The sequence below is a fragment of the Pinus tabuliformis genome, chromosome 2_2 (assembly GCF_031772625.1).
Source record: "Pinus tabuliformis cultivar Carrire ecotype Pingquan chromosome 2_2, CPIR1, whole genome shotgun sequence".
NCBI classification, from domain to species: Eukaryota; Viridiplantae; Streptophyta; class Pinopsida; order Pinales; family Pinaceae; genus Pinus; species Pinus tabuliformis.
This window is the reverse complement of record NC_142300.1, coordinates 833,011,295-833,031,696: the sequence shown is the minus strand read 5'-3', so window position 1 is coordinate 833,031,696 and position 20,402 is coordinate 833,011,295.

Genomic DNA, 20,402 nt, shown 5'->3' with positions numbered 1-20,402 from the left:
GGGTTTCGTGTCCTTTCAGCTTTGTTGCTGCAAATTTGACCCTACGGTCTTCACTAATTTCCTCGCATTCAAAGTACTTGTCCATCTCGCTAATCCAATCTAATACAACATCAATCGATAAACTGCCATCGTAGGTTGGTAATTCTGGTTTTGGTTTGCTATTTGACAATAATACAGACTTCAATAACTTCACTTCTGGTGAATCACCTTCATCCCCATCTGCCGCTACTTCCACTTCTTCTTCACTCGCATCACCTAACTCTGGATCTCTCCTCCTACCTGCCTCTACTGCTTCCAATCGGGCGGTAAGAACTTTGAGTTCTTCTCTTAACGCCTCATTTGCCATTCTACGGGCACCTCTGCCTCGTCCTCGTCTACCTATATCCATTTCTCCCAAATCTCTTCAACTCAAACGACTCTGATACCACTCTGATGGAACCCAGCCCACTTGGCGTAGCTTTTGCGCTTTATATGATATTTGGTTTGTTGACGTGGCGGTGAACTATTGTCTCTCTCGCGGCTCTGTAGTTGTGGTAGTTGTGCATTGAATGCAAACATAAATGTGACAGTACCCTGCCTTGGTAAACTATACAACCCTAATCTTCACGCGCCTTCTCGACTCTTCTATGTTTATCGTTCTGTTGGCTCTGAGGGTTTGCGAGCTCTGCGGATGGAAAAATGATGGGTGCACTGTGCTACGGTTCCTTCGCCTTCCGGTAACGCTGCCTTGTCTGTGGCTGCAAGCACAGGAATATCCGGGAAGCGACTTCAGTTTTTGATACAGGTAAAATGTTTCTCCATACTTCAATTTTTTTTACTTGCTCCTCGTTCTGGGTCTAACCCCAAATTGTTCCTCCTCTCTTCAGTTGCTCTGTGGCGTACTCTGCTTCAAAAATATGGCTTCTCCTCTCGCGTTCTCCAGGTAAGGGTTTTTTTTTTTTTTCGTTATCAGTCTTTATGTTGATTTTAGAGGGTTTCGTCCCTCTGAGCTTTTCTGTGGCTCGAACTCATTCATGCCTGGTTCTTGCAGGTCCTCTCAGGCGACCTAGACGGCACAAGCCCCTGTGTTCAACGACATTTGGTTGTGTATCTTTTGGTAGGCTTGCAACCTATTCTGTTATGCTGAATATGGGTCACTGTTCGAAGGACGGCCCGTCCAATAGTTGGTTTTCCGGTCACTGTGTGGTCCTCTGTTTGCCGTTGTCGTTCTGAGTTGAGTCCTATGTGTGGAAATGTGGCTTCAACGTAACCCAGTTACAAATCTGTTTCAAACCCTGACCTAGGGTTTTATGCTTGACCTGTATAATTGTAATTTCTGGTTGAATTTTCACTCGCTGTGACTATGTTGGTCTCTGTATATGTGAGGGAACTCGACCCTATCGATTCTAGCTATGAATTGCTATTCTGGACAATGTAAATGAAATTCATTTTTAGTGAAAGAAAAATTATGGTGATTGATACCTGTGATGTCTTCGCTTGTCTTTCGGTTACGTTGCTGGGCATTCAATTTGTTTGCTTGTCTTTCATTTAGTGGCTGTGCGTTGAACGTATTCTCTCATCCGTAATTGTATTATTGTGTGCTTGTATGTAAGCGTGACTGCTTGTCTTGTGGCGTGGAAGTTATTTAAGATTCTCTCTGCTTGTCTACAATTTAACTATAACTCGTACTTGTACAATAGCCATGATAGTGTGCTTAGTTTATAATAATACAAAGGTCTGTTAAATGATGAAAAACATAGGAATGAGAGATCAACAAATAATTTAGAAAGTAATTTTGATGGACAGTACTTTTCTGGTTTTGAATGCTTGACAATTCTATTAGTATATTTACTCAACTTATTCTCTTCTGAACTGAAACCCCCCTTTTCCAGTACATGTATTTTTGGCTTTATAGCCTCTGTCTTCAGTTAAGGCTTACAGTTTGTCTTTTTCTGTTACAAAGACAGTTACATAACTTCTGTTTCTATCCGTAACTATAATCATTTTGACATTACAAGACTTGTAGGACAGTTAAGAGTTATTTCTCCTAATTACATAAACTACCTTTTATTCAACAATGAAACTACAGTAATCCTAAACTGGAAAAGTAAATACATCTAACTGTTGCTGAGTTGTAAAATAAAGTAAAAGAAAAATTATTCCCAATAGAATTTTAACAGTTAAGTTCCTCGCTTGTGAACCTGGTTGGAGTCCTTTCTGCCTCGTCACTGTGAGCTGGATGCTCCTGCATCATGTTGTCTTAAATGAAAGTATCATAGATGATCCTTCTGGATTAAATTATCATGGCTTTATTTTTGTTATTGTTTATAATCATATTAATCTTGGAGAATACATATGAGTTGCTTGTCAAGATCATAATCGTTCCTTGTCAAAAGAACAATATGTTCAACATAAAAGGAGAAGAGTTATGGCCATACTAGTAAGAGTGAGTACAACACAACTTGTGTCTTCCAAAACTCTTCTAAGTTATCAATATACATGAAAAAAATGCTACGAGATAAGGGACACCCTTGTTTGACTTCAATATTAGATTTAATTTCCTTAGACTGATAGTTAGCGATCCTAATATTGATAATAACATTATCGTGCATGACAACTCTCAACTCCACAAGAGCCAAACATATATATTCATTATTGTTTCTAGTTTTTAATATATTCATTTAGAGAGTGTTTTATGATTGAGAGTGAGTGTGAAATATTTTTACCACATCTCCTTCATACTTACTTGTAATATCAACATATAACTAAGCTAGCACAATTAATATGAGGTTATTGAATCTTTATAATTCTATTTTATAATGGTTTTAGTTAAAACTAACCAAAAATGGATATTGATTTTTTCTTTCAATTGTAGTGGACATTGTTTTTAATTTATAGATAATTTTATTTTTATTTTGAAAGTAGCATGTGTCAACTTTTGTATAATGCACTTGTCAGCTCAAGAAATACTAAGCAAGTAATATGAAATACTAACCAAGTAATATAGATTAAATGACTGGTAAATGTGGGCATTAATCCATAGTAGGCACCAAACTACTTTCTTCACAATATATCTCATATTATCAAGATTTAAAAAGTCATAAAAATTAATCAAATTATAACTTTATTTTAAAATAATAATAATAATCATATAAATTAATATATAAGTTAAACCTATATAATTTAATTACTAATAATTAATCCAAATTTTGAAAACCTTATTTTAAAATAAACATGTTTGTCAATATAATAAGTTACTAATATATTTATTTATGATATGTAGGTAAAAGACTAATTATTAAGAGGAGGGTTAGTAGATTAAAAGTAACAATTAATGGGTGGTGATGGAATTATTGTAAGTAAAAGTAGTAAAAAAATGTGTACCAAAGTGTAGTACAGGAATGACGACCTTTTTGTCATTTTTTCTTAAAGTAGATAACAATACACTTTTCTTTGTAATAATGTAACAATGGGAGAGTAGGTAATTTTTATAAGTATTAGTGAAAAGTTCCCACTGGAATAGGTGCATCATTTTCCTTTTGGATTTTTTTTTTCAAATTAATAACCATTTACTTTATTTTGTAATAATTTGTAATATCCCACAATAATGTCATGTAAAAGTACAGAGGATTAGAAATTTTTTACAAAATTTACCACCAAGTAATAATATAAATTCAGATCTTTCATATTCCTTAACTGGACATTAGATAAAATCTTCATCATTGTATAAAGTAACTTCAGAAATATAATAGTAAGTTACATAATATAACAACCATTATTGTAGTATGTTAACATAAGTTTTTTGTAATAACCTTACATCATTTTCATCATTCATTTGATTAGTCTAGTTGATCACTTACTTGATAATGTAAATGTCACGTCATTTAAGGAAGCGACAACATTAGAATTGAACAATATGAAACATATCATTGGACATTGAAACACCCTAGAAACCCTGTAGGGAAAAACGAACAAACGTTTGATTTTTATTAAATGCTCGTGAGGGTGTTCACCCCTCACTCATTAATTATAAGGGAGTCCATACCTTGACCATTGTCATAAAATATTACAAAGAAATATTATTTTAAATACAACATAACTGGTCCCTAGAAGCTACTACATTCATCATCATATCATTTACCCACAAATCCTTGTACATTATGTCTTTGTGGCCTAGTTCTTCCCATCAATGGATTATCATGTAGTTGACATTCCTTCAATCTACATGAACCACTATTTCTTTTCCTACAATAATGTTCAACCTAATCTATCTTTTGCATAAGTTAGCGTCATTCTCGATCATTGCTACCATCAACAAACTTTGATATCATGATTAGATAAAATATTAATCAATAGATAATCTTTAATAGCGATGTTTCAAAAATATTTTCATTTTCATAAATAAACTATAACAAAGTATTGAGACATGTCTTGCTCTTTTAACAACACTACATGTGCATTTATTAAAGGTATATAAATACCAAAACATGTCTATTTATTTTCACATATGTATGGTTATGACGCATGTCTGTCTATCCATAACTCACATTTGTAAGGAAAAATACATAAAGATATCCAAGGCATGCTCACATGTCCCTATTCTACATGTATCACAAGAAAGGAAACAACTACATTCTATTTCTGCCCACAAAAATCAATTACAAAGCCTCCATATTTATTACCCTTTTTTCAAATAAGAAGAGGGTAAATATTTCCAAGATAAATATCAAATTTACTATTATTCCCCTCTCACAAGCACACATTCCTTTCCAAAGGAAAACCAATACAAATATCCATATTCTTTTAAAGGAAGCTGAGACATTAGTTATGATTTTTGTGCATGCAATTACACAACTTTTATTAGAAGAAACTAGCCCCTCAGCTATTACTTTAGGTGCATGAAAATATGTAAAGGGAAGTTGACACAAAGGATATTGTTCCTATAGATGAAAATGGATATGTTTTTCCAAAAAAAATCTTAAGACAATGGAGAATGAAAATACATGTTTATTTTTCTAGGAAATCTAACAAAATAGAGCATGCAAATACATGTCTTCTTTTCGATGAAACTAATTAATGCATACAAAAAAATTTATCTTTTCAAGAAACCTAATAAATGCTAATTTGTGTAGCTTGGGAGGTACTCCAAGCCCTAGGTTTTAGGATTTGGAGGGAAAAGCACCATAAGGGTCACTTGCGGGCTTGGATCCCAAGGTTGGGCTTTTGGACCCATAACGATTTGGGATAAAACCATGAAGTATTTGAGCATGATAAAATTTTAGGTGATAGATCTTGGTGTGTCAATTCCAATGCTCCAAAGATCACTCAAATCAGAGCTCTAGAAGTGAAGTTATGAATTTTTGAAGTTGACAATTAATTATGGACAGTCAAGTCATGTAGGCTTGGTCCAAGGCACATGTCTCTTCAAACGAATTCATGGAGACCTATTTATGTGTATAAATAGGAGGTGAATTGATTCATTTTTTATCATATAAGGGCATAAAATACCACAATATGTCTCTGAAATTAGGCTAAGTTATAGAGAGGATAGAACGTGGGATTAGAAGGACTGTTTTGAAGAGTATTTGTATCCTCAACGGGGTTGAGAGACCACAAAGAGGAAGCTGCAAGTCTGGAGGTAATTTCTAGGATTTTTTATGGGTGTCTAAATAAGATTGCAGGTCCGAGTTAAGTATTGGAGACAACCGCATTGCAGAGAGGTTGTTTAGGGTTGTTAAGGGTGGTTTTAGTGACGATGTTCCCTCTATTTATAAGGCCAAGGGAGATTGAAGTAGGCCACAATCCTTACTATCCATAGAATAGGGATCTATGAAGGAAATAAATGCCTAAAAAAGTGTCTCAAGGAGAAGCATAAAAAGGATGAAGCTCAGGAAGCTAGGCCACAACAATTGAAGGATATTTTGGTGGAAAAAAGAGGGGTTGTTGCAACATGCAATGATGCCCTAACGAGAACCAAATCTACAGTAGTCAAGAGGTCCATGAACAAGCTATTTATTGATGGTGGTTGGTTGGTTTGATGCATGAGATGTTGTCCAATTGTTGGAAAAATTTGTAGAATCCTGTGGGAGCCATGTGTTGAGGTAAACTTGGGCAGTTGGAGACCTCAACTAGGAGCAAATGTTGTTAATTTTTGCAAATAGGGTCAAATTACACATTTGAAAACTTATATAATCAAGATAATATGTTCATTAAATTCCTCTTTTTGAGATGACCAAAAACGACCTAAAGATCACTTGATTCGGTCAAGGGGAAGTTAAGTTTTAAATTATTTTATTAATTCATCCATTATGGAAAAGTTCGAACCAAACCACATGAGTAACTGCTTGGGTCAATATTAGCACCAAGTTAACCCTCAGGAAAAACTATAAAAGGAAGAGACCTCAAGCTCATTTGGATGCAAACTCAAAACTATGTTTTTATTTCTTGTACTTTGTCTTGGCTTGTTGAGATTGCAACAAGATGATGGAGCTTAGTGAAAAGAGTCGCCTTCACTAAGTGGGCCCGCAGGCAAATTATGGCGCAAGTTCTATTTTTGGATCCCAGCAGGGATGATCACAGCAGGAGTGACCACAACAGGAGTGATCATAGCAGGAGTGATCAAAGTCTATTTTTAGACTGGCTGCCCAAAATAGAAAAGTCAAATATTATTGTCTCATAATAATATTTGGACTATAAACTTGATCTTATTCTCTTGGAGAACTTCATTTTGAGCTACAAATGTGGCACATGCAGCTGTCAGAAGGAAGTAGACTTTCTTGGTGGGTCAGTTGAGTTGTTGCATGCATTACTTCATATTAGAACTAAATCAGTTGAGTTTGGTGGAGTTGATTGTGGAATTGATGGAGTCGTGTTCAGTTTGACTTTGTTAAACTAGTTGTAATTAGTCTAATTGCAAATAAACTAATGATGAGTTGTTAAACTAATTATTAACTCATGATGAAACTATAGAATACATCAATTAACTCAGTTTCATGTCAGTGCATGTTCAGTTCAATAGGGACAGGTGTTAGAGGATCAGATTGCTATCAGTTGTGACTATAGTTGTGCATGAGGATTTGCACAATCAAGGGATTGAGTATGCCAATGAGTTTTCTCATGTATTTGCCCAGTATTATAGCCTCTGCTTGTGTCTTACACAGTGTGAGTGATTCTTTGGAGGTGAAATACAAGTTTGGTAAACCATTCTCATTCATTCTTGAGCAGCTATTGAGCAGTGGAGGGAGGCAAGTGGTGGAATAGATTTGGAGATCAGATCTTAGCTGTATTGTGTGTAACAGGTGGAGCTGGTACTGGATTGCTTGTGATAAGCATTGTACTTTGTAATGTTACATGTTCTCAATCATAATATATAGATAGTTGGGGGTTTTAGCGAGATGCTTTCCCCGGGTTACATACTGTGTTAATGCGTGAATGCTCTTGATGTTTTATTGTTATTGATGCTGCTATTTGATGATCAACGTAGAGGAGCTTATGTATTGTGTATGTATTTTGCAATAGTACATGATCAGGATAATCTCCATTGAATATGTGTTTAGTATTCAAAATTTCTACATGGCATCAGAGCTGTTGATCATCAAATCTACTATTCAGGAAGTGTTTACATTCTATTTCTCTAGGCAAAGGCTGTAATTGGGCCAGGTAGCCTCTGGATTCATCCTTCCTTTGGAAGGTGAAATATCCTGTAAAAGCCCATACAGTCAATCTCTGTATGAGAAATATTTTGTTCTCACGAATCTTAGATCTGAGGCAGTTAAGTTGGTTGCTGATGGAATTCGAATTTGCAACAATGTTTTCTTGGTGGCAACGTAGCAATGTCTTTCAACAGATTGCGATTGGAGTATGCTCTTGAGGGTAGCTCAAACTATATTGCATGGAAGGACAAGATGGAGGCAGTATTGGATGATAACGGGCTGAAGGAGTTCATAGAGACGGATGTCCCAAAGCCTATTGATGCTACTCAAGCTAATGCTTAGCAAAAGAAGACCACAAAATGTCAAAGGATTCTGTTGGAGGGCGTGAAGGATCACAATGTGTCCAGCCTCCATGGAAAGGCTACTCCATATTTGATGTGGAAATAATTAACAGAATTATTCCAAAGTAAGAGTGATCAGAGGAAGCTGGCACTCAAAGATAAACTTAGAAACATCAAATGCGAGAAGGGTGACAGTATGCCTAAGTATCTCACAAAGTTCACTGAGTGTTGAGATGAGCTGGGAAGTGTGGGGGTTACTGTCGATGATGAGGACTTGGTGAGCTTGGCTCTCCTTGGTCTTCCAAAGAGTTGGCATTCCTATCAGGACTCTGTCAATGGTCAGGAGAAATTGCCAGGATGGGAAAGACTGTGGTCAGATCTTGTGCAGGAGGAGATCAGGCGGAGTACCAGGGATGGATCTTCATCAAAGGGAGCTGATGAAGAAAGTCGCGCTTTGGCTGCCAAACCAAAGAAGGGGAAGAGCAAGAAATATTCTCAGTCTGGTGCGAAAGGCAAGAAGCAGGATATGTCCAAGGTGAAGTGTTTTCACTATCACCAGCATGGACACTATGCCACTAATTGTCCGCAAAAGAAGAAGAACAAGCAAGCTGCTGGATCTTCAGCACGAGAGGCTCTAGCCTCACAATTTGAGCTTGATTTTTCATTGATCGCATGCTTGGTTTCAGGTGTGATGGTATCAGTGTGGTTCTTGGACAGTGGTGCATCTTTTCACATGACGGGAGATAAAGATTTATTCTCTGATCAGGAGGAAAAAGATCTTGGAGTGCACATTGAGATGGGCGATGATGGTAGATACAGTGCGACCGGTATCGATACCATTTACTTTGAGAGGGAGTTTGGTAAACCCTTCATATTAAAGGAAGTCATGCATGTTCCAGGATTGAAGAAGAATCTTATCTCAGTGGCGATGTTAGAAGACAAGGGCTATGACGTTGTTTTCAGCAAGGGAAAAGCTTTCCTGCGCAGCAAGACAACTGGTGAGACCCGGAAGATAGGCGTTCGAGTAAGGAACCTTTATCAGTTGCAAGTAGATGGATGCGCAACAATGGCAGGCAAGGCAGAAGGATTGGTGAGTCAAGATGATGGCGAGTTGTGGCACATGAGATTGGGTCACCTTCACCATGGAGCCTTGAAGATACTGCAGTAGATCACTATAGGGCTTCCTAAAGGCACTCTTGCGCATTCAGATCAGTGCAAGGGGTGTACTTTGGGGAAGTTTGTGAAAGCCACCTTTCACGAGAAGGATAGCCGCACCACGACAATCCTTGAGAGAATTCACACAGACTTGTGTGGACCTTTCTCAGTTGCTTTGACAGAAAAACACATGTATTATGTGATTTTTGTTGATGATTTCTCTCATAAGTGCTAGATCTTGTTCATGCAGAAGAAGAGTGAGACATATTCAAAGTTATGTGAATTCAAAGCACTAGTCGAGAAGGAGTCAGGGAAGAAGGTGAAGGCTCTTAGGAGCGATAATGGTGGTGAATACATCTTAGACAAGTTCAAGGATCTGCAAGGCAGAAGGGATTCGTAGAGAGCTCATATCTCCCCATAACCCACAGCAAAATGGGGTATCTGAGCGGAAGAACAGAACGATTGTGGGTGCTTCAGGGAAATGTTGCATGATCAGGGCCTACCCCTTCACTTGTGGGCTGAAGCATGAAATACAACAGTTTATGTGCAGAACCGTTGTCCTCATAAGATACTTGGCATGAGTACACCGCGAGGAGGCTTATTCTCGTAAGAAGCTTGATCTTTCTCGTTTGATGATTTTTGGTGCTAATGTTTACATGCATGTGACGAAGGATGCCAGGAAGAAGTTAGAGCCGACTGTAGAGGTTGGGATATTTTTGGGGTACACTGATATGCCCCACAACTATCGTGTGTATTTGCCAGACAGTGGTAAAACTGTTGTGCGACGGGATATAAAATTTCAAGAGGAGAAAGCCATGAAGTGTTCGCTTGAGAGGGAGCTACACTTGCATGCAGATGAGGAGCTATTAGTTCCTAAGGATGAGCTTCAGGACGTGGATCAGCCAGAGGACGAGGTTCATGGAGTGGAAGATACCACTCATGCCGCGCCAACCATCAGAGGGTGGAAGCGCTTGACAGAAGCTGAGCGACTGGCTCAAGATGCAGAGAAAGTTGTAGGACCACCTACAACACAACGCAGGCAGAGACAGTCACCTGATTGGTACACTGGATACATGGCTCTTATGAGCAAGTGTGTTGTGACTGAGCCATCCTCTAAGCTGTGGAGGATCCTGCATGGGTAGACGCCATGGTGGAAGAGTATGATTCTATTGTCAGAAACAATGCATGGGAGATTGTTCCTAGACTGGAAGGGAAATCAGTGGTGGGTTCGAGATGGATCTACAAAGTTAAGAAGGAAGCTGACGGGAGTGTGGAGAAGTACAAGGCAAGATTTGTTGCCTGAGGCTTTTCACAGATAGAGTGGATCGATTATGAGGAGACCTTTGCACCTGTCACAAGGTATTCTTCCATACGGACGATTCTCTCTCTCTCGGTGAAGATGGGATGGCACATTCATCAGATGGATTTGAAGACAGTGTTCCTCAATAGAGTCATTGAGGAGGAGGTGTACATTGAGCAACCCGAAGGCTTTGAGGTCTTCAGCAGCGAGTCGCATGTGTGCAGGCTCAAGAGAGTGTTGTATGGGTTGAAGCAAGCACCACGTGCTTGGTACACTCATATAGACAGCTATTTCACAGGACTTGGATTCTCCAAGAGCGAGGTAGATCCTAACCTATACCAGATTGTGGTGGAGGGTAAGTTGCTTATCATTATACTGTATGTTGATGATTTGATTCTAACGGGTGATGAGATGTTGATACTGTCATGCAAGAAGGATCTTGCTACAGAGTTTGAGATGAAGGACTTGGGCCTCCTTTACTATTTCCTAGGATTGGAAATATGGCAGCGCAGTGGTGGACTGTTTGTTTTTCAAGGCAGGTATGCTCGGGAGATACTGGAGAAGTTCAACATGCATGGCTGCAAGCCTGTTGATACTCCTCTTCCTGGAGGTTGGAGGAAGGAGGATGCCACTTTGGGAGAAGAGGTGGATGCCACTGTTTATCGACAGTTGGCGGGGTCGCTGATGTATTTGGTTAATACATGACCCGATATATGCTATGCAGTTAACCAGCTTTCATAAGCTATGGTTAAGCCTACCAAGCTCTTCTGGAAGGCGGGCAAGCATGTATTACGCTAATTGAGAGGCACATCGGGATATGGACTATGGTACAGACAGGAGGATGAGGTGAAGCTATGTGGCTTCATGGATGCAGATTGGGCAGGTAGCCCATCGGACAGAAAGATCACATCAGGAGGGGTCTTCAGTATTGGATTGACAGCAGTTTCCTGGTACAGCAGGAAGCAGATGGTTGAAGGGAAAGTACCCCTAGGGTCCTTTGGGCTAAGACTCTACCAGACTGAAAATTGCTTATACAAAGAAACACACACACACAGCCATCTTTTTTACTTTTAAGCAAATTCTAATGTTTAGGGTACATACCTAAGGTCCTACGTTTGAGAAGACCGTTAGGGTGCAAACCCTTCTTGGAGTTCCCTTCTTCTTTCTTTGACCTGCAAGACAAACAAATCAAAGAACACAACAGTACATGTATAGAAGTTTATATATAAATCATCTTTATGCTATAAAGTTAGTTATAAAAAATCTTTAAGTAACCACTTTCATAAGAATTCAACACAAGAATCTCATAAGCATAAAGAAAGATTATTCGGGAACAAAGACGTGTTTCTTTATATATAAAGGCAAATAAAGTACATATATCGGAAAGATATCACCTGAACACCTTCAGCAGGCTCCAAGCAAGCTTCCTCCCGGATTCGTTCCAGCCTCCAGCCTCCAACAAGAGCTCCTTCCAAGTCTTACTCAATGATGATGTCAAGGATGAATGATCACCAATACACATGGAAACAAGGGTTTCCTATGCAAAATGGGGGAAGTGCAGAATGCACCAAGGACTTCAGACCTGGTCTAAGGGAAAAATCTCAGCATAATAATCTTTCTCTCCTTTCTCTCTCCCCTTGGCCTTCCCTTTGATGTCTTTTTATACCCTCTCCAAAGTAGTTTTTTAGTTAGGAGTTGGTTGGGAACAGTTGGGCCACGGGCACTAACAGGTGATCCAGCAGGTAAACCCGCGATCACCGCCCGAAAAAGAGGAAATTATATTTTTTTAAGTGTTTTAATAGATACACGCGGGTTGGGTATGACAGACCCGCGTATACACGCGTTTAACATAGGGCAAAGTCGCGTATAGGGAATAAAACACTGTTTTTTAAATTTTTGGACCAGGTCTGGAAGGAGGGGTTGCCCTAGGCCATAAGTGCAGCATCACAAACCATAAGAGTGAGATTTGGAGCTATAACAGATGCCCCCTAATGTATGAGGTCAGAAGGGGAACATGATGGCCGAAATATATTAAGTAAGTACAAGGAAAGGAACTCTGCCGAAAAACCGAGGAGGACTTCACCAGAATTCAGCCTGCCAAGCCATCGAAAGGAGATCAGAAAGAAACACTGTCTGAGGCGGGCATACCCATGCTCAGGAAAAGTAAAGCATGTCCACATATCAAGTACAAGCGGATCCACTAAGTATACAAGTATAAATGACTGTAAAATACATAATGGATCATCTGATCATAATGAGTAAGTACATGTCTGAATATCACATATAAAACTGTCAATGATGCTGAAAGATGCAACGGATCACTGAAATCAACGACTGATCCCATAAGGTACCAACTGAACATGATGGAATAGGATGGTACTACACTGCAAACTCAGGTGCCAGCATATAGAATGTCGCCATGACTGACTGCAACATATAAGGTGGAGTGGTATCAACTAGCAGCAACAGGAGCAACTGTCAAGTGAACCAATGAATGCTGATACAACCTGAGGTCTTCACCGACCGCCGTGGTACATTTCTACACCATGGGAATAAATGATCTGAAGTCGACCATGTGAGAAATCGTTTGATTACCGGTCATTGATGTATACCGTTAACAAACGCGAGACTACTCACCGATAATGATAATGAGCGTCAAGGTACCCAGTACAATCTAACAAGTGTGAATAGATGAGCTGAAGTCGAACACCTGTAAGAATCTATCAATCAGGAGACAATGATGGTTTCCCACTGTCGATAGCGAGGAATCTGCCACTAATGACTGCAAACCCCAAGGTACTGCCAGATGGACTCTAGATCTTTGCCCCAGAGCAATGAGTCGGAGTCGATAGGGAAAGATCTGCTAGAAGGAAGGCATTAAGGCATCCTCCATCAATCTAGCGCGAGTGTAACCCGTAGGCCAATAATGTGGAAGGAATCGGACGAAAAAGATGTAGTAACCCAACCGAAGTACGTTTCCGGCGTACACAAGATGTGGCTAGCGCACGGCAGAAACCCTCTGAACCAACCAATAATGAAAGCTGACACAGAGGCGAGGTATCCACCAATAGGGTCAAATGGAAACCAAGGTACTGCACGAATCCCAATGTGTGATAATGTATGCTGATGTCGAACACAAGGGAAACCACTCAGTCAAAGACCCATGATACTGATCGATGCTGAGCACAAGGTGACCTATCAATAATGAAAATAGGGCCAGGGTGCGGTCTCTAGGTCTGCCCTCAGAGCAATGTGTCGTCGTCGATAAGGACAAGACCCGCCAGCAAGAAGTCAATGGGGACCTTCTCAAACCGGCACGAGTGAAGGACCAATATAACTGATGTGATGATAGACATGACACTGACAACCAGGGATGGCCGACTGAAAAATGAGTCAAGAGACACCGCAGAAAGGCCGACTCAGGCTAACTTCCCTTGAACAAAAGCACGACTCAATGTGACTATGTGGCAGCATATAATGAATCTGTATAAGTTCGTCATGCAGGAGGCACGAACGAACCCTCCATATGATTGGAAGAGATAACCAATCGGGGGAGAACTGACTCGATAACAAGGTTATGGCTTACCTAAGTCAAACTAAATCCCACCCATGCGGAGGAGACTTTGTTTTGAGTGCTTTGTTCAAGGGCGACACGATTGACTCTAGCTGCCAACAATAAATGGAAATAATGTCCCTGTTCCCGCTCTTTTTGGAATATTTAATTTTTTTGTCTTTTTCTGATAAGCCGGAAAAAAGAATAAAATAATGCTATGGTACAGTGGAAAGAACGAGTGTCGGTGAAACAGATTATCTAGTTCCTGGGAAAGGAACGTTCCTATGCTCAATGCAGGGAGGTGAAAAACTGGTCAGTGACACTCAGAGGTATGTCCCTTCCACGGATCTAGGTATGTCAAGCTGCAGAGGTCAAGGGTATGCAAGGTCGATTGTTGCAGATGTCATGGTCAAAAGTGGGCTTAAACACGAGTCCAAGTGAAGCCGGCTATAGGCCAAAAGGTGCAAATGGTCAACATGCAATGCAGAAGTACAACTCAACACACATAGGAGCCTCTAGGGTATAAGGCCAGAACGAAGCGAAGAAGCAAAGAAGAATGAGTCTTCAACGCATAAGTCATGGCGGGACTACAGAGGACTCCCGAGCCTACTCAAAACGAAACAGCATGGGCAACAAATGTCAGTGAGGTGCTAACTAGGATGCCCATGTAAAAGGATGGCTCTACCATCATGTCATGATTTAAAGAATCGGCGAGTGAAAATGGCTTGCGAACCATAACATGATGGGGTCGACCCTATGGCAGATGTATCGGTCAAATGGAGGCTAGTATGCATAATGCAACGGAAAAATGGTGTCTCTAACCTATATGCCAGTGAGAACACGATACCTGCCATGACGGGTCAGCAGTCATGGAACCGTCTCGAACCGTCGAAAAATGTCCAAAATGTCCTGAAAAACAACTCAATCTCGACATTCCAAGCTCCCAAGTTAAAAATGACATGAAACCAAACAAAATAAAATTTTGAAAAAATTTTGCATTTTCAAAACTTATAAAAAGAAATTTTGGACTTACCATTTTCACCGTTTGACTTGGAGAGCAAATTGTGGAGCAAAAGGAGCAAACTTTCCCCGTGACTTATGCAACCGTTCAAACTTGCCGAAAACTTCCAGGTAAGCACTAAACTTGTCTTGCAATCAATTGTGATAGTTTTTAGGAAGTTTAATTAATGTTTCACCGTTAGATTTTTGCAAAAATTTGCTCTGCGGCGTACACGCGGGTTGGATGTATATAAATCGCGTATACGACGGCCCTACACGCGACTGTGTATAGGGTAAACCGCGTGTGCGCAGCGAAATTTTTTTATACAAAAAACTAATGGATGAAAATGATTTTTTCTTCCAGGATGACTCTCACATGGCGTGAAAGAGAGCACTCAGCTGTAGACAATGAAGTTATGGACAATGATGAGGCATTAGATGCCTTACGGGGATGCGGATTGTTAAAATTCTTCAAGTTGCCGAATATGAAAGCAAATGTGCGTCTGCTCGAGAGACTTATTGATTATTGGGATGTCGAGGAAGAAGCTTTTATGATTGATCAGATGCCACTCAGGATAGAAGTGGAAGATATATATTTCATCACGGGCCTTTCCCGAAGGGGAGAGGTAGTCCACTCCCGGGGCAGGACCCGGAATAGTCTCAGCGTAGACGACTATGTACAACTTTACTGCCCAGGTCATCGGAAGGTCAGGAGTCAGATCTCGATCCCACACGTGGCGAGTTTGTCACTGCGGATAATCCTGTTCACCATAGCTCGAGTGAACGGGTCATCTTCGCTACATCAGGCATCACGGGTAAACATGAGCGTAGCAGTGGACTGTCTCACCACGGTGTTTGACTGGTGTACTCCTCTACTTGCCAACATGAAGGAGCAGCTTGCTTCTATCAGGAAGGGACAGACCAAGAACTTTGGGTACGGAACCATTTTATGCACGTTTTTCTTCGAGAAGGTTCCCGCACTCCGCCCCAGGGTAGCAGTTCCCATCAGTAGTCCACGTGATCCACGTATGGGCCGGTGGGCTGACTTGATGAAACGTCTGGGGGGTGGGGAAGTGCCCAGGAATGCATTTGATGACGACTTTTTTGCTTGGTGGGAGCAACAGATCATCGCCATAGACGACTACCCCTATGCTGGACTGGATTTCCGAGGAGATCCTGACCTAGTGTTACCACCAGACGCAGCATGGGGCGAGATCGGTAAGATTTTTTTGATTTTTATGATTTTATGATTTTTAGGATTTTTCAAGCATAATGATGAACTTTGAAAAATATATATTTTTTTTGATGAGATTCAAATGACTGATATGATGATCATGTTCCAGACATTGGGCCCGTGCGACCAGATGGATTCCCACGGCATGGATGGCGTGGCCGAGGAGCCGAAGAGGAGGCTGCGAATGCGGAAAGGACGCTCAACAACGTCCAGCGACACTTGGCGAGATTGAGCTACCAAGTACCGATGGCCGAGATAGAGGACCTTCCTCCAGATATGCAGCGTCATGTGGTTGGGATGCCACGTGACTGGGTTCGCGTCTTTCGGCGCGTGGCCACTGCTATAGTTAGTTATTTAGATGCTCATCCAGAGCCGAGGCATTAGATATGCCTGACATGATTATGGGCATTTGAGTCCCAATTTTGTATATTTTGGACACGCATATGTACACTCGAGACGCTTTGCGATATATATATATATACAGTTTAACTTTTTGATGCATGATTTTATGATGATGAATGATTGATATGCCAGTCTAATGCTTGATTAGCGATAGAATCAGCTAACCAATTTTGAGATCTTGGAATGTGCAAATAATTAATGTAAGTAAATGATCTTTGCAACAACCTCACCCTTAAATATTGGCGATATAATGATGGATCTCTAACCCGATAAATGTTATTTAACTGAGACACTATCAATTGAGAATCAAGATACACTACCAACGAGTCGATCCCATGAGAGATTGCCTCGGATAATAAATTGATAACAGCTGTATACTCGGCCATATTGTTTGAAGCAGGACCGATACACACGCCTCTCGATGTCATCAACTGACCAGTTGGGTAATAAAGTACCCAAGCTGCGGAAGCAAGATTCCGAGTGTGCCGACTAGCACCATCGGCGAATCCAAAATAAACCAAATCATCCATCAACACCTGCCAAAGCAGACCAAAAGTGCTGATATCAGAAAACGCTCGATAAGATGTGTACAAATATACATAAAATACAAAGAAGCCATTGCCTGGCCAAAGCTAAGCAAAGCACTTCCTGAGGTAGAGCCCGTCAGGGGGCTCCGCCAACTGACTCCTAGGGATGTTTATAGGTACGACGATCGAACCAATCAATATACTCTCTTCGGCAAATAAATGTGTCGGAGCCAAAGGGACCGTACAAACATCACTAGTCGAACTGGAGGACCGAGATTCTACTTCATGCACAGGGGAATGAAAGTATAACCGACGATGTAAATCTTCCAAAGGTCGATCTACGGCCGTCATTGCTTCGAATATCGCTTCATCCGATGGAAAAACAATATCCGAGCAATCCGATGCAGAGGTGGAATCAGGGGTCCGAAAATGAGCCACATCAGCATCTATTTCTTTCCCAGAGGAAATAGTAGAATGGTTATCTACAGAGTTATCGATAGATTCACATCTAGGTTCTGCTGCAGACATAAGAGATTCTATTTCACCCACCTTGTCGTCACCTGATGTGGTCACAGATGAAGCTAAGGTTCCAGGATTCGAAGAATAAAGAGTTTGGACAAACTCTCTCCGTAAAGGATCCCTGGAGGATGAAATTGTATCTATACCAGCTGTAGGAGGGGGAAGGTTAAACGTACCCATCAATGAAGAATACATCCCGACTCGTAGACTCTCAATAGGCGGACGGGGGTTACCCACTAAAGGAATGGTAGAGTCAGAGTTTGCTTGAGGATCAGCTGGACAATAGTCCAATTGGTCAACCTTAACGATTTTCCCCTCATAAGGAAAGCAAATGACACGAAATAGAGTCGAAACAACGGCTTCCATCTCGTATACCCAGTTCCTTCCTAATAGGAGATTATAATCTAGGTTAGCGTCTATGACTTCTACTTCAATATTAACGACCTTTCCTCCAACACATATAGGAAAAGCCGGGATAATCCCGTACGGTCTATGAGAGTGACCATCAAATGCTGTCAATAGGGTGGGTGAAGGAACAACCGTCGATGATCCAATGGCCTTCCAGCATGACATAGACATGACACACGTGGAAGCTCCCTCATCTACAACCGTCCGGAAAATATTCGTTTTCTGGTAGGTAGACTTTATCTGGAAAGCCATGTGATGAGGAAGTCTCTTTTTGACATTACTCATATCAAAAGAGAGAGCTAAGGAATTACTTGGATCTACTGCCCCCATTGCCAATAGCAAGGCACTTCGTTGAGTAGGACATGTCTGGAGAACCTCTAACGCGGACATAGCACATGGACTCTGAGCCAGATCCTCGACAATGGAGTAATTCTGGGCTGCCCTAATATTAGGGTTGATAGTCGCGCGTTTAGCTGAACCTTTCGGCACCCGAGGTATAGTCTCAACAGAAGGTCGCTCAATATGAAGTGGGTTGTTAGTTTCGGGAACTGATTTACCCTTAAAATTTTCACCTTCACCATAATCACGTGACCGTGTGGCCACATTAGCGTGAGCACCCATCATGAAAACATTTGATGACTTGTCCCCTTCCTGGTTGCCCCCTGAGGAGGTACCAGGATTCGAATTTGCGCCAGCAAGAAGTTGCTGCCCTTGGGGAAACGGGTTAGTTAACACAGCTTGCGAACTAGAAGTCCCTTGCTGTCCTAACAAGCGCTGAGCGTCTTCAATTCTAGGGCAGAGATGAGTTAGATGGTCTCCTTTGCATAACTTGCAAGGAAACTTAACTTTCTTTCTCGACTCATTTCCACCACCACCAACGTTGTTGCCGGATTTATTTGCATCGGGCTTCCCATCCTGGTTCTTCTTCTTACCACGTCCTTTCTTTTTTCCATCGGAATTTTGATTTCCTTTGGGGTTATCGGATTGGACGGCATTAATGGAAGAATTTTGGGAAGCTTGAGGATTAGACATTGTGACTTGGTTGTTAGAAGCAGTTTGTAATGACAACTGCTGCAATTGATTCAACAAGTTCACTATAGTTGAGTCTACTGACCCTACGATACCATCCGCGTGAGGACCTGGCTTTGGCTTAGCTAAATCAACCTTAGATCCAGGAGCATCTGGCAAGTACTTTTGGAGGATCCCAGACTGAGAGTAGATCAGTTCTAACTGCTGGGCCCTGAAAATGGCTTGCTCCTCAGAATAGACCCCAGACATGGAGACATCCTTGGAGATCTCGGGTTGCAAAGACTTCAAAAACCACTCTAGACGGTACTCCAGAGGGATTTCGGCTTTAATGAGCCTTTTTCTCCATCTCCATTCCTGTATGTGATCAGAAATGTGGGTTGCCTTATCCTGACGAAAGGTAGCCAGAAGTTCAGTTCCGGCATCATAGCAGACAGGCAACTGAAAGTGATTCAAGAAGATATTAGCTAAGTCTGCGAACGATGTAAAGCTGCCCCCTGGCAACTCTATGTACCATTTAGCCGCATTACCAGTCAAGGTGCGCTGAAAAAGTCTCAACCTAACCGAATCTTCGATGAGGGAGTTAGATGAGCACCACAAATGGAATGTGGTTACATGATCGCCCGGATCTTCACCACTCTTCCCTTCGAATTTTGGGATGTCCGAAGGGAGTTTGGTTGGGACCGGAGGCCAGGCCGGATTGTATCTGATAGGGTCGTTCGTTAGCTTAGTGAGATCTGGCAAGTTTAACGTTGCCAGAAATGGAAGCCTAGGAGGACCTAGGGGATTCCACCCAGACTGGGCAGAACTCCCCAAGTTCTGAAAAGATTGTCCTGGGATTTGAGAGGCACCAGGCTGCCCCAAGTGACCAGTAGAACCAGCTGAACCAAAGGGCAAGCCTTGTGGTCCAGCAAAATTCGGAGTTTGACCAACTCCTACTGTATAAGCTCCATAGCTTGCAAAGTTTCCTCCTAAAGAATTGTAAGGAGTCGATAACCCCTGATATGGGTTCCAAGCCGAAGCGAGGGGAGGAATACTTTGAAACATGCTAACCGTGGAATACGGCCTACTTCCTTGTTGGCCAATAAATGGATTCGCAGTTCCTGCGTTACTAACCCCAGGGTTATTCCAACCTTGGAAAGGATTGCTGCTTTGTCCTATTGAAGAAAAAGGCATGGATCCTACCGTTGGGTTGGAATGTGGAATATGACCACTTCCAAAAGGAAAACCCTGAAATGAAGCCGATCCGCCCATCATGGACGTAGCGGCACTGAACGGAACTGACGGAATACCCTGTGATTGGGTGC